Here is a 12,699-nt window from a genome sequence, read left to right as displayed (position 1 = left end):
ACTATTGAATGAATGAATGAATGACTCTCTATCAGCCTCCTTCCTGACCTCCCTCCCTCCAGCCTCTCCCCTCTCTGGTCCATATTTCACTCTTTTGCCTGGATCATTTTTTTAATGGTAATTGTTAAGAGCTTACTATGTGCCAAACACTGTTCTAAGCACTGTGATAGATACAGGTCATTTAGGTTGGTTACAGTTCCTGTCCCACATGGGGCTCACAGTCTAAGTAGGAGGGAGAACAGATATCCCCATTGCACAGTGGAGGAAACTGAGGTACAGAGAAGTTGAGTGGTTTGCCCAAGGTCACACGGCAAGCAGTTGGCAGAGCCAGGATTAGATCCTAATCCTCCTCGATCTCTCAGCTGCCTTCGACACTGTCGACCATCCCCTTAGAGAAGCAGTGTGGCTCAGTGGAAAGAGCCCGGGCTTGGGAGTCAGAGGTCATGGGTTCGAATCCCGGCTCTGCCGCTTGTCAGCTGTGTGACTGTGTGTGACTGTGGGCGAGTCACTTCACTTCTCTGTGTCTCAGTTACCTCATCTGTAAAATGGGAATTAACTGTGAGCCTCACGTGGGACAACCTGATTACCCTGTATCTACCCCAGTGCTTAGAACAGTGCTCTGTACGTAGTAAGTGCCTAACAAATACCAACATTATTATCCCCTTCTCCTCCACACTTGACCTCACCTTGGCTTGACAGATTCCGTCCTCCTCTCCTGGCTCTCCTCTTATCTCTCTGGCCGTCTATTCTCAGTCTCCTTCGCGGGCTCCTCTTCCCCCTCCATCCCCTAACAGTTGGGGTTCCTCAAGGGTCAGTTCTTGGCCCTCTTCTGTTCTCCATCTACACTCACGCTCTTGAAGAACTCATTCGCTCCCACGGCTTCAACTACCATCTCTACGCAGATGACACCCAAATCTGCATCTCCTCCCCTGTTCTCTCGCCCTCCCTCTAGGCTCGTATCTCCTCCTGCCTCCAGGACGTCTCCACCTGGATGTCCGCCCGCCACCTAAAACTCCATATGTCTAAGACTGAGCTCCTCATCTTCCCTCCCAAACCCTGTCCTCTCCCTGACTTTCCCGTCACGGCACGACCATCCTTCCAGTCTCACAGGCCCGCAACCTTGATGTCATCCTTGCCTCTGCTCTCTCATTCACCCCACACATAATAATAATAATAATAATGTTGGTATTTGTTAAGCGCTTACTATGTGCAGAGCACTGTTCTAAGCGCTGGGGTAAACACAGGGGAATCAGGTTGTCCCACGTGGGGCTCACAGTCTTCATCCCCATTTTACAGATGAGGGAACTGAGGCACAGAGAAGTTAAGTGACTTGCCCACAGTCACACAGCTGACAAGTGGCAGAGCTGGGATTCAAACTCATGAGCCCTGATTCCAAAGCCCGTGCTCTTTCCACTGCGCCACGCTGCTTCTCACATCCAATCCATCACCAACACCTGCCGGTCTCACCTTCACAGTATCGCCAAGTTCCGCCCTTTCCTCTCCATCCAAACGGCTACTGTGCTGGTACAAGCTCTCGTCATATCCCGACTGGATTATTGTGTCACCTTCCTCTCTGATCTCCCTTCCTCCTGTCTCTCCCCACTCCAGTCTGTTCTCCATTCTGCTGCCCGGATCATCTTCCTACAGAAACGCTCTGGGCGTGTCACTCCCCTCCTCAAAAACCTCCAGTGGTTGCCTATCGACCTCCACACGAAACGAAAACTCCTCACTCTCGGCTTCAAAGCTCTCCGTCACCTTGCTCCCTCCTACCTCACCTCCCTTCTCTCTTTCTACTGCCCACCCCGTACACTCCACTCCTCTGCCGCTCACCTCCTCACCGTCCCCCGTTCGCACCTATCCCGCCGTCGATCGCTGGCCCACGTCTTACCACTGTCCTGGAACGCCCTCCCTCCTCACCTCCGCCCAACTAACTCTCTTCCCCTCTTCAAAGCCCTACTGAGAGCTCACCTCCTCCTGGAGGCCTTCCTCGCATTGAGCCCCCCTTCCCTCTGCTCCTCTTCTCCTCCCCATTCCCCCTTCTCCCACCCTCTGCTCTTCCCCCTTCCCCTCCCCTCAGCACTGCGCGTATTTGTATATATTATTTATTATCCTATTTATTTTGTTAATAATATGTATATCTCCATGATTCTATTTATCTTGATGATGTTCTTTTGTTTTGTTCTGTTTTGCTTTGCTATCTGTCTCCCCCGTTCAGACAGCAAAGCCCGTCATTGGGCAGGGATGGCCTCTATCTGTTGCCGAATTGTCCATTCCAAGCGCTTAGTACAGTGCTCTGCACATAGTAAGCGCTCAATAAATACTATTGAATGAATGAACGCTAGGCCTCTGATTCCAAAGCCCGTGTTCTTTCCACTACAGTTCTTGACAGGTAATAAACGCTTGTAACAAATACCATCGTTAATATTTCCACTAGGCCACCCTGCTTCTCCAGCTTCTGAAACATCGTTCTACATAAGTCTCTCCATTCCTTTCCCATTTCCGGTGGTTGTCCATTCCTGTCCATATCAAGCAGAAATTCCAGATCCATATCAGCTCTCTCCCTCTTGCTCACTCTCTTCTCCCGCCACCCCCCAGCTTGCACTCTTCACTCCCCTCAAGTCAATCAGTTCACCGTGTCTCTCTCCTTTTTGTAGGGGGAAGGACGTGTGGAGACCAGGGCTGAGTCGATGGATGGAGTTTACTGACCGCTGACGGGGAAGCAGCGTGGCTCAGTGGAAAGATCCCGGGCTTCGGAGTCAGAGGTCATGGGTTCGACTCCCGGATCTGCCGCTTGTCAGCTGTGTGACTGTGGGCAAGTCACTTAACTTCTCTGTGCCTCAGTTACCTCATCTGTAAAATGGGGATTAACTGTGAGCCTCAGGTGGGGCAACCTGATTACCCTGTATCTCCCCCAGCGCTTAGAACAGTGCTCTGCACATAGTAAGCGCTTAACAAATACCAACATTATTATTCAGAACGCTGAGGAAGGCCGGACTCCGCCAGCCCCCTTCCCCCTGCATCCCCCGGCCCTAGCAGTCAGAATCCAAGAAAAACAACGGGGTCCATTCTCGGGGGAAAAGGGGAGGGGAGAGTTTGATCCTCCCTCCTGGTCAGCTGGTGCTCTGAGGCGGGCCGGCCCGGGCGGGATGCTGCCGATCCAGAAGATTTTGAAAAATGCCACAACTGTGTGTTTTTTGTTTTCGTTAGGAGACAGACGTGAGCAGCCAGAACCCGGCTTCCACCCACTCCCGGAGGCCGACCCAGGATAGCGGGCTTCACCGTCCGGTTGGAGGCCCCCGGGCCTGGAGGACAATGAGCTCATTCGGCCACGGGGCTGGCCCAGCCAAAGTCGGTGACGGATCCAGGGTCTTCCCTTCAAAAAAAAAAGTGCTTCGCCAACGGAGCCGGACCACCGGCGGAATGAGAAACCGGGGAACGGCCGGCGCTTCTGACTGCCCCTTTGTGCCTTCCCTCCGGCCTACCGATTCCACCCTCGCCAGGCCTCTGACTAAACACACCCACTGGAAAGCAGGCAGCGAGCCCAGTGGAAACCAGGCAGCGGGCCTTATGATCTCTAGGCTAAGCTATTTGGATCTCATCCTCGGTCTCGGTTGGCCCAGGTGTGAAAGGGAGAGAATGAACGTTGGGGATGATGGTGGGGTGACAGCGGGGAGAGGGAAGAGGCTACCGGAACCAGGTCTGGCAAGGCCCCGGGCAACCTGGAGGCTCCATCCACTTGCTCTCTTGGGCAGCAGCGTCCCGGCCCGGGGCATCTCCAAGCCGCTCCCTGAGGGTCCGTCTGGGGCCGGGCCACCGTTCCCCGCCCCGACCGTGGCCCTCAGTGAGCTGTCCTGCACCCCTTCCGCTCGAATCCCATCTCTGTCACGTGACTGCTGTGGGATCTCGGGTAAGTCACTTCACTTCTCTGTGCCTCAGTTAGCTCATCTGTAAAAGGGGGAGTTAAGACTGTGGGCCCCATGTGGGCAAGGAACGGTGTCCAACCTAATCACCTCGTATCTACCCCAGGGTTTAGAACAATTCTTGGCACATAGTAAGCGCTTAACAGATGCCACGGTTATTATTATTATTATTGTAACCCAGCCCTTCCTAACGGCCTCGGGGTCTCCCCACCGGGCTCTGCTCTCCCCAAATCCTTGATCCAGCTCCTCCCCTCCGGTCCCTGCCCCCTTCCCCCAGAGGGCAAGGGTCTGGAAAGAGGGTGCACTCAAAGTCTTCAGACCAGGCCTCTTCGAGCCGGGTTCTGGCCTTTGTCCCCTCAGAGAAGCAGCGTGGCTCAGTGGAAAGAGCCCGGGTTTGGGAGTCAGGGGTCGTGGTTTCTAATCCCGGCTCTGCCGCTTGCCAGCCGTGCGACTTTGGGCAAGTCACACTTAACTTCTCTGTGCCTCAGTTCCCTCATCTGTAAAATGGGGATTAAGACTGTGAGCCCCACGTGGGACAACCTGATCACCTTGTATCCCCCCCAGTGCTTAGAACAGTGCTTTGCACATAGTAAGCCCTTAACAAATATCACCCTTATTATTATTATTATTATTACCTAACTGGTCTCTCCCCCTGCTCTGCTCTGGCTCTGGGACCCAGCCCACATCCTCCCCACCCCCCGGCTCCGCTCTCCTCCAAGTTAAGCTAAGTACTTCCCACTTCTTTGCTGGCCCATACCCTTCCCCTCCCTCACAGCTCATCCATAAAGCTCCCCCGCCCCCCGCGCCCCACCTCCAGAAAGACCACCCGGATTAGCCCTGCCTAACAGCTCTCTAGTAGCGGAGAAGCAGCGTAGACTATGGGAAGCAGCGTGGCTCAGTGGAAAGAGCCCGGTCTTGGGAGTCAGAGGTCATGGATTCGAATCCCAGCTGTGTGACTGTGGGCGAGTCTCTATGCCTCAGTTCCCTCATCTGGAAATTGGGGAGGAAGACCGTGAGCCTCACGTAGGACAACCTGATGATCCTGTAACTCCCCCGGCGCTTAGAACAGTGCTCTAGTAAGCGCTTAACAAATATCAATATTATTATTATTATTAGTTACTCAGTGGCGAGAGCCTGGGCCTGGGAGACAGGCGAGCTGGATTCTAAACCCAGCCCTGTCACTGGCCTGATGTGTGACTGTGGGCAGCTCGTCTAACCTCTCCGTGCCTCGGCTTCCTCATCTGTAAAATGGAGATAAGATACATGTTCTCCCTCCCCCTTTGACCGTAAGCCCCACGTGGGACAGGGAATGGGCCCAAGGGAAGCGGCGTGGCTCAGTGGATAGAGCCCAGGCTTAGGCGTCAGAGGCCACGGGTTCGAATCCCGACTCTGCCACTTGTCAGCTGTGTGACTGTAGGCAAGTCACTTCACTTCTCTGTGCCTCAGTTCCCTCATCTGTAAAATGGGGATGAAGACTTTGAGCCTCACATGGGACAACCTGATTACCCTGTATCTACCCCAGTGCTTAGAACAGTGCTCTGCACATAGTAAGCGCTTAACAAATACCAATATCAACGTGATAGACCGTAAGTTCCTTGTGGGAAGGGATCATGTCGGACAACTCTCTGGTACGGTCCTTCCCAAGCACTTAGTGCAGCATTCTGTACACAGTCAGGGCTCAAGAAACACCACCGGGAAGCAGGGTAGTCTAGTAGAAAGAACACAGGCCTGGGAGTCAGAAATCCCGGGTTCTATCCCGCTCCACCGCATACCTGCTGCGTGACCTTGGGCAAGTCATTTAGAGAAGCAGCGTGGCTCAGTGGAAAGAGCCCGGGCTTAGGAGTCAGAGGTCATGGGTTCTAATCCCGGCCCCGCCACCTGTCAGCTGTGTGACTTTGGGCAAGTCACTTCATTTCCCAGTGCCTCAGTTACCTCATCTGGAAAATGGGGATGAAGACTGTGAGCCTCACGTGGGACGAGCTGATCACCCTGTATCTACCTCAGCGCTTAGAACAGTGCTCAGCACATAGTAAGCACCTAACAAATACCAACATTATTATCATTTGACTTCTCCATGCCTCGGTTCCCTCATCTGCAAAAACGGGGATTCAATATCTGTTCTCCCTCCTACTTAGACCATGAGCCCCATGTGGGAAATGATGATCTTATAGCTACCTCAGCTCTTAATACAGTGCTCGGCACATAGTAAGCACTTAACAAACGCCATAATTAACTCATTGATTAATTAATCTACCCCAGGGCTTGGTTCCTAGTAAGCACTTGACAAATTCCACATTTACTACCCACATTTTAGTAAATAATAATAATAATAACTTATTATTACCACTACTCTCTAGAATCACTCATGCCATCATCATTATCATCCAGGATCGCCGAAGTAATAGTCCCCTTTAGACTGTAAGCTCGTCGTGGGCAGGGTATGTGTCCGTGTATTGCAGAAGCAGAATGGCACAGTGGATAGGGCACGGGCCAGGGAGTCAGAGGGTCTCGGGTTCTAATTCCGGCTCCATCGCCTGTCTGCTCCGTGACCTCGGGCAAGTCACTCCACTTCCCTGGGCCTCAGTCGCCTCATCTGAAAAATGGGGATTGAGATTGTGAGCCCCAAGTGGGGCAGGGACTGTGTTCAACCCGATTTGCTTGTATCCACCCCAGCGCTTAGCACAGTTCCTGGGACGTAGTAAGTGCTTAACGAATACCATAATTATTATGTATTATTTTTTATTTTTCATTTTTATTATTATTGTTATATTTTACTCTCCCAAGCACTTCCGACAATGCTCTGCACACAGTAAGCACGATCGAATGAATGAACGGTAGGAATAGCAGCCGCATTCGTAGCAATTATTATTAGTAGAGGTAATGAGAATAGGGGTAAAGCGCTTACTGTGTGCTCCCCTCACTCCCCTCCCCACAGTGACACTCAAAGTCAACCCAGAGACAGTGTGTTCTCCTCTCTCTGCCCCCCGGCCCCCACACCGGGCCCTCCCAGGACAGGCCGGCCTCCCAGGGATCGTGATTCTCCGCTCTTCCTAGCCCCGAGACGACCCTGACTGAAGCCGGTCCTTTAGGAGAGGAAGTCTTCCTTCAGGAGAGGAAGTTAGGTCAGCCCCTTCCTTGGGGCCCGGCTGCCCTGTTGTACTATTTGTTTACTCCATCCCGATGATGCCTATCAGCAGGGCCTGGCCCGGCCTGTCCACTCGGCTCCGGATGCTCCAGGCGGACGGCCCAACCCGGAGCCCAGAGACCCCTCCCATTCTCTATCTGCACCAGCCAGGCCCACCCAGCCTCCTCTCCCGCCCTCTCGTGCGTGCACACACGCACATCCCCACACACAAACACCCTCAGACGAGCTTGCCCGCACGTGTATAGGCACACAGAGCCACAAAAACACACACACACGCACCCGCAGCCTTGCACACTTTTGTTGGCCTCTAGCTCCTGTGATAAAGGCTGCAGGCCGTTCCAAAAACCAAACAAAAGGGTGAAAAAGAGAGAAGCAGAGATGGGGGTGGAGAGAGAACCAGAGAGAGAGAGAGAGAGAAAGGGAGGGATTTAACCGGGAAACCAGAAAAGCACACGTTATCAACAAAACATCCTGTTTTCCCTCAGCTAGCCTTGGGGACCCCCTGTTTATTCCCGGGGATTTATTCTGGGCAGTGGAGTTAGGGGCCCCACCCAGGCCCAGCCCGTCCCCAGATCAGACTTGTTTAATCTATCGGTGGGGAGATGCCAGAGGGGCAGATGCTAAGGAGATGAAGAAGCCGGACCCTTCCCGTAGACCGGAAGCTCCTCGTGGGTAGGGATCGTGTGCACCGACTCGATCGTAATATACTTTCCCAAGCTCTTAGTACGGTGTCCCGCACAGGGTAAACACTCCATAAATACCACTGATCGATTCCATCGTCTTGCTTGGCCAATCTCTCCAGATGAGGGCCTGGGGCTCCCGCTGGTGAGGGTGACGGGAAGACCGCAGGGCAGGGAACACCGTGTCCAGCCATCATGCCAGTTTTCCTGTCCCCAGGACACACATGGGGAATCCAGGGCCAAAGGGACCACAAGAATGTCCACAGTCTGTCCAGGGACAGGCACCTCCCTCAGTCCCGGGGGACGCAGCTGCCCACTACTGTCCGAGCAGGACTGGCGAGGGCCTTCCGTGACCCTAAAAGCAGGACGGCCCCAAGGCAGGAACGAGCCCCGCCCCCATTAGCCCCTGGCGAGGCATTCCTGATGGTCCGGGCAGGCCGCCCCCGCAGTACCCACCAACACTCAGGGGCCACGCTGGGCCTGGGGCGGAAACTACCTTGGCCGCACCCACAGCCCTCTTCACCTGGGAGCCGTGCCCACCTTAAGCGGTGCCCTCCGCCCCTGCCCCGTGGCCTGGATGAAGGGCCGATCCTGTGGGGCTCCAGGGGTGAACGTGGCACCCTGTGACCCATCACAGCCACCAGCCGTGTCCGAGGATTCACTGACCAATGCCTCTTTCAGCCTCCTCTGCCCAGCTGGCAACCCTTGGCTCCCTGGCAGACCCTCTGGACGCTGGCACCTGGCCCCAGGCGTGCTGGCGGAGGGCCCGGTGGGAAGGCTGCAGGGAGGAGAGGGAGTAGAATGCCGAAACCGCCTGGGTGGCTGGGAGCAGCCGCTAACAGGGTTTGGCGTGGGGGACCCTTGGGGCGACTCAGGAGACAGAGATTCTGGTCCAAACTGGCCGTTGTTAATGCCAACTCATGGGCCTTTGACAGGCCACTGACCTGGACAGCCACACCCATACGGGGGCCTCGCCACCTGGGCACGACCTTCACCCAGAAGGAGCCCTGCCATCCTCCGAGGGCGAAGGAGGGAGGGCGGGACGGAGGGGAGGGAGGCTCCGGGCCTCAGACCCTCTGGCCCAGGCACCAGAGAGAAGAGCCGTTGGGTCCACTCAGGAGGTCCCTTGGGACGTTGGAGGGGTCGGGCAAGATGAGGAAGGATCCAAAGGACCAGGATGAGAAAAGAGTTGTGAGAAAAGAGCTGCGGAAGGCGAGGCTGAGGAGCAGCCAACATCCCTCGCTCGGCTCCGGTGGGACCTTCCCGTTCCCGACTTCTCCGGTCCCGGCTCGGGGGCCGGTGGGGGAACTCAGGCCAAGAGAAGTCAGGGCCTGGCCCCAGATCTCGGAGCGAGCCCAGAGCAGAGCCCGGACTGTGTGATCGAGACTGAGTCAGTCCTCCCGAGTCGGGCCAGACCCCCTTTAAGGGCCCTCATTGGGTCTGTTTACCCAAGCTGGACGTCAAGAGGGAAGGGGGGTGAGGGGGACGGGAAGGGGCCGTGGTTCTGGCCGTACCAGGGGTTCTTGTGGGAGGGGAGACCCAGGATGGAGGGAAGGGAAGGCCCCCCCCAACCCCCGGATTCCCCAACAACCTTCCTCCAAATGGTCCACTATAACTGCCAGCTCCTCTGGGACAGGGATCGCACCCTAACTCTAAGGTCTTGTCCTCCCTCAGGCGCTTAGCACATAGCTCTTGTGCCCAGCAGGACACAATAAACTCCATTGATTGATCGACTGGCTGATTGACTGGTTGGTCTCCAGGTTCTCCCCCAGCCCAGCTGTCTGAACTCTCTGCACCTCCTGAAGGGGATGACCCACCCTCAGCAACCATTACCCCTCCTGAGGCCCCCACAACCTTCACTCTCCACTGCACCGAGACCTGTGCCGACACTGTCCCTAGCAGGGATCCCACAGCCTCCGCCTCCAGGCCGAACCCAGTGGTCCAGAGGTGCCCACGGACCCACAACGGGGGAGGGAGACGGGCCTGGGGGTGGGCCCAGCCCCCCGTGAACGAATCAGAAAGAGTACTGTGGACCTCCACTGGCCTTCCTGGCCCTGACTCTGGGCTGAGGTTGGGCGTGGGGGTGAGCCCGGCGCTGGCTCTCGAGAGGGCTGCCCTCCAGGGACCTCCCGCCTGTACCTTCAGCTGTGAAATGTCCCGTGACCGGCCAGAGAGAGGGCCCTGGCCACACTGGGGGTGGGAGGGCCGGTCAGGGGAAGGGCGGGTGCAGAGGCAGAGCAGATATGTTGGTGCCTGGAAGACCGACGAAGGGGGAGATGGGGGTGATTGGAAGAGCAGGCCAGGATGGACAGACTGAGCAGGCCCAGGTGGACAGACAGAGTGGTCTGTGGAAGATAGACAGGCAGACAGAACAGGCCAGAGTGGATAGTGATGGATGGACAGAGAAGATGGGGGTGAATGATCAATCAATCAGTCCATCGGTGAGATTTACTAAGTGGTTGGAGAGTCCACTATAACAGTGCTGGTAGACACATTCCCTGCCCACAGTGAGCTGAAGGTCTAGAGGGGAGAATGGACAGAGCAGGCCAGGCTGGACGGGGATGGATAGGCAGAGCAGGCTGGGGTGGACAGGTGTGGATGGACAGAGCAGGCCGGGGTGGACAGACAGAACAGGCTGGGGTGAACGAGCATATGCAGAGCATGCCGGGACGGACCGGGATGGACAGACAGAGTGGGTGGGGGTTAACAGATACGGATGGCCGGAGATGGCCGGGGTGGACGGGGAAGGGCAGACAGAGCAGGTGGGGGTGGACAGATACGGACGGACAGAGAAGGCTGGGGCGGACAGGGTCGGGTGGACAGAGCAGGCCCGGGCGGACCGATGTGGATGGCCACAGCAGGTTGGGGTGAAGAGGGACGGAGAGACGGAGCGGGCTTGGGTGGATGGATACGGGTGGACAGAGAAGACCCCGGTGGACAGGAAAGGGCAGACGTAGAAGGTCGGGGTGAACGGCCATGAATGGACAGAGTGAACAGGGACGGAGAGACGGAGCGGGCCCGGGCGGATGGATACGGATGGACGGAGAAGACCGAGGTGGATGAAGATGGACAGACAGAGAGGGCCCGGGTGGCCGGATAGGGGTGGCCGGAGAAGACCCCGGTGGGCAGGAAAGGGCAGACATAGAAGGCGGGGGTGGACAGACGTGGATGGACAGAGTGAACAGGGGTGAACAGGGAAGAAGATACGGAGCGGGCCCGGGTGGACGGATGGGGATGGACGGAGAAGACCGGGGTGGACGAGGACGGAGAGACAGAGAGGGCCCGGGTGGCCGGATGGGGGTGGACGGAGAAGACCCCGGTGGGCGGGGAGCCGGCCCCCACCCCCCGCCCCCCGGCTGGACACTGACCGTGGGCGCCTCGGGGCGGGCTCCTCTCCGTCAGCCGGGAGGCTCGGGGCCATGGTCCGGGGCGGAGGGCATGGCCGGCCGGCCGGCGGGCTCACACGGTGGCGAGGTCCCGGGGGCGTGGGGCGGGGGGCCCGGGCCCGGCCCAGCGCGGCGGCGGGCGCACTGGCTCGGGAGGGGCCGGCCCGGCCGAGGAAATAGCCTCGCTCCTCCTCGCCTGCCTAAATAAGGACATGGCTCCGGGGGCCGGCCCGGCGGAGAGGGGGTCCGGGGGGAAGGGGGAGAGGCGGAGGGGCGGAGGGGACGGCCACCGCGGTGGAGGGGGCCAGGGGCCGGGGGCACAGTGGGGATGGTTCGGGGCCCGGGGGCACCGGGGGAGAGGGGCAGGGGCTGGGGACACAGTGGGGACAGGGGCTGGGGACTCCATGGGGAAGGTTCAGGGCCTGGGGGCACTGGGGTAAAGGGAAGAGGCTGGGCACTGGAGGAGAGGGGCTGGGGACACAGTGGGGAAGGTTCAGGGCCTGGGGGCACTGGGGTGAGAGGCAGAGGCTGGGGCACTGGGGCAGAGGGACAGGGGCTGGGGACACTGGGAGAGGGGCAGGCGCTCGGCTATTCGGGGAGAGGGGCAAGGGCTGTTGTTGTTGTTGATAGGAGCAGGGTTTGGGGCAGTTGGGGAGAAGGGCAGGAGGTGGGGACACAATGGGGAAGGTTCAGGGGCCCGAGCATTGAGGAGAGGGGCTGGGGCTGGGCGATGTGGGGAGGAGGTGGGGATAGGGCACTAAGGAGAGGGGAAGGAGCTGGGTCACAGGGGAGAGTGGCTGGGGCTGGGGCACTGGGGGAGAAAGGCAAGGGTTGGGACATTGGGGGGGGAGGAGCGGGGTTTGGGGGCACTCGGGGAGAAGGCCAGGGGCTGGGACACTGGGGGGAGAGGGGCAAGGGCTGGAGCTTTGGGGAGAGGGTCTGGGGTTGGGCATTGTGGAGAGGGGCTGGGGCTGGGGCACTGGGGAGAGGGGCTGGGGTTGGACAATATGGAGAGGTGCTGGGGCTGGGGAATTATGGCGAGGGGCTGGGGCATTTTGGAGAGGGGCTGGGGTTGGGCATTGTGGAGAGGTGCTGGGGCTGGGGAATTATGGAGAGGGGCTGGGGCATTGTGGAGAGGTGCTGGGGCTGGGGAATTATGGAGAGGGGCTGGGGCATTGTGGAGAGGTGCTGGGGCTGGGGAATTATGGAGAGGGGCTGGAGCATTGTGGAGAGGAGTAGGGACTGGGGCACTGGGGAGATGGGCTGGGGGTTGAGGCTTTGGGGAGGGGCTGGCATTGGGGCACTGTGGAGAGGAGCTGAAGCTGGGGCCCTGGGAGAAAGAGCAGGGGCTGAGATACTGGGAGAGAGGGACTAGGACTGCGTCCTTGGGGCGAGGGGCTGAGGTCCGGCGGGGAGGGGCTTTGGCACTGAGAGAGGAGGCAGAGACTAGGTCACTATGTGGCCTAATGGATAAAACATGGCCCTGGGAGTCAGAAGGTCACGGGTTCTAATCCCAGTTCTCTCATTTGTCTGCTGTGGGACCTTGGGCAAGTCGATTCACTTCTCTG

The 12,699-nt window shown here is 57.8% G+C and overlaps 1 protein-coding gene across 2 annotated transcripts in view; it reads right to left on the bottom strand.

Annotated features, from left to right (window-relative positions):
• LOC103167849 (rho GTPase-activating protein 20-like) overlaps positions 1-11,232 on the bottom strand; it is a 68,010-nt gene extending 56,778 nt beyond the window's left edge. For both annotated transcript variants that reach the window (XM_029067989.2, XM_029067991.2), the window contains exon 1: positions 11,114-11,232. The gene's annotated coding sequence lies outside the window, so the exon portion shown is untranslated. The remainder of the gene's footprint in view (positions 1-11,113) is intronic.
• Between the last annotated feature and the right edge of the window lie 1,467 nt (positions 11,233-12,699).

This window comes from Ornithorhynchus anatinus, chromosome 6, assembly GCF_004115215.2.
Source record: "Ornithorhynchus anatinus isolate Pmale09 chromosome 6, mOrnAna1.pri.v4, whole genome shotgun sequence".
Lineage (NCBI taxonomy): Eukaryota > Metazoa > Chordata > Mammalia > Monotremata > Ornithorhynchidae > Ornithorhynchus > Ornithorhynchus anatinus.
The sequence above is the reverse complement of the archived record's forward strand: the minus strand, read 5'-3'. Positions and strand labels throughout refer to the sequence as shown.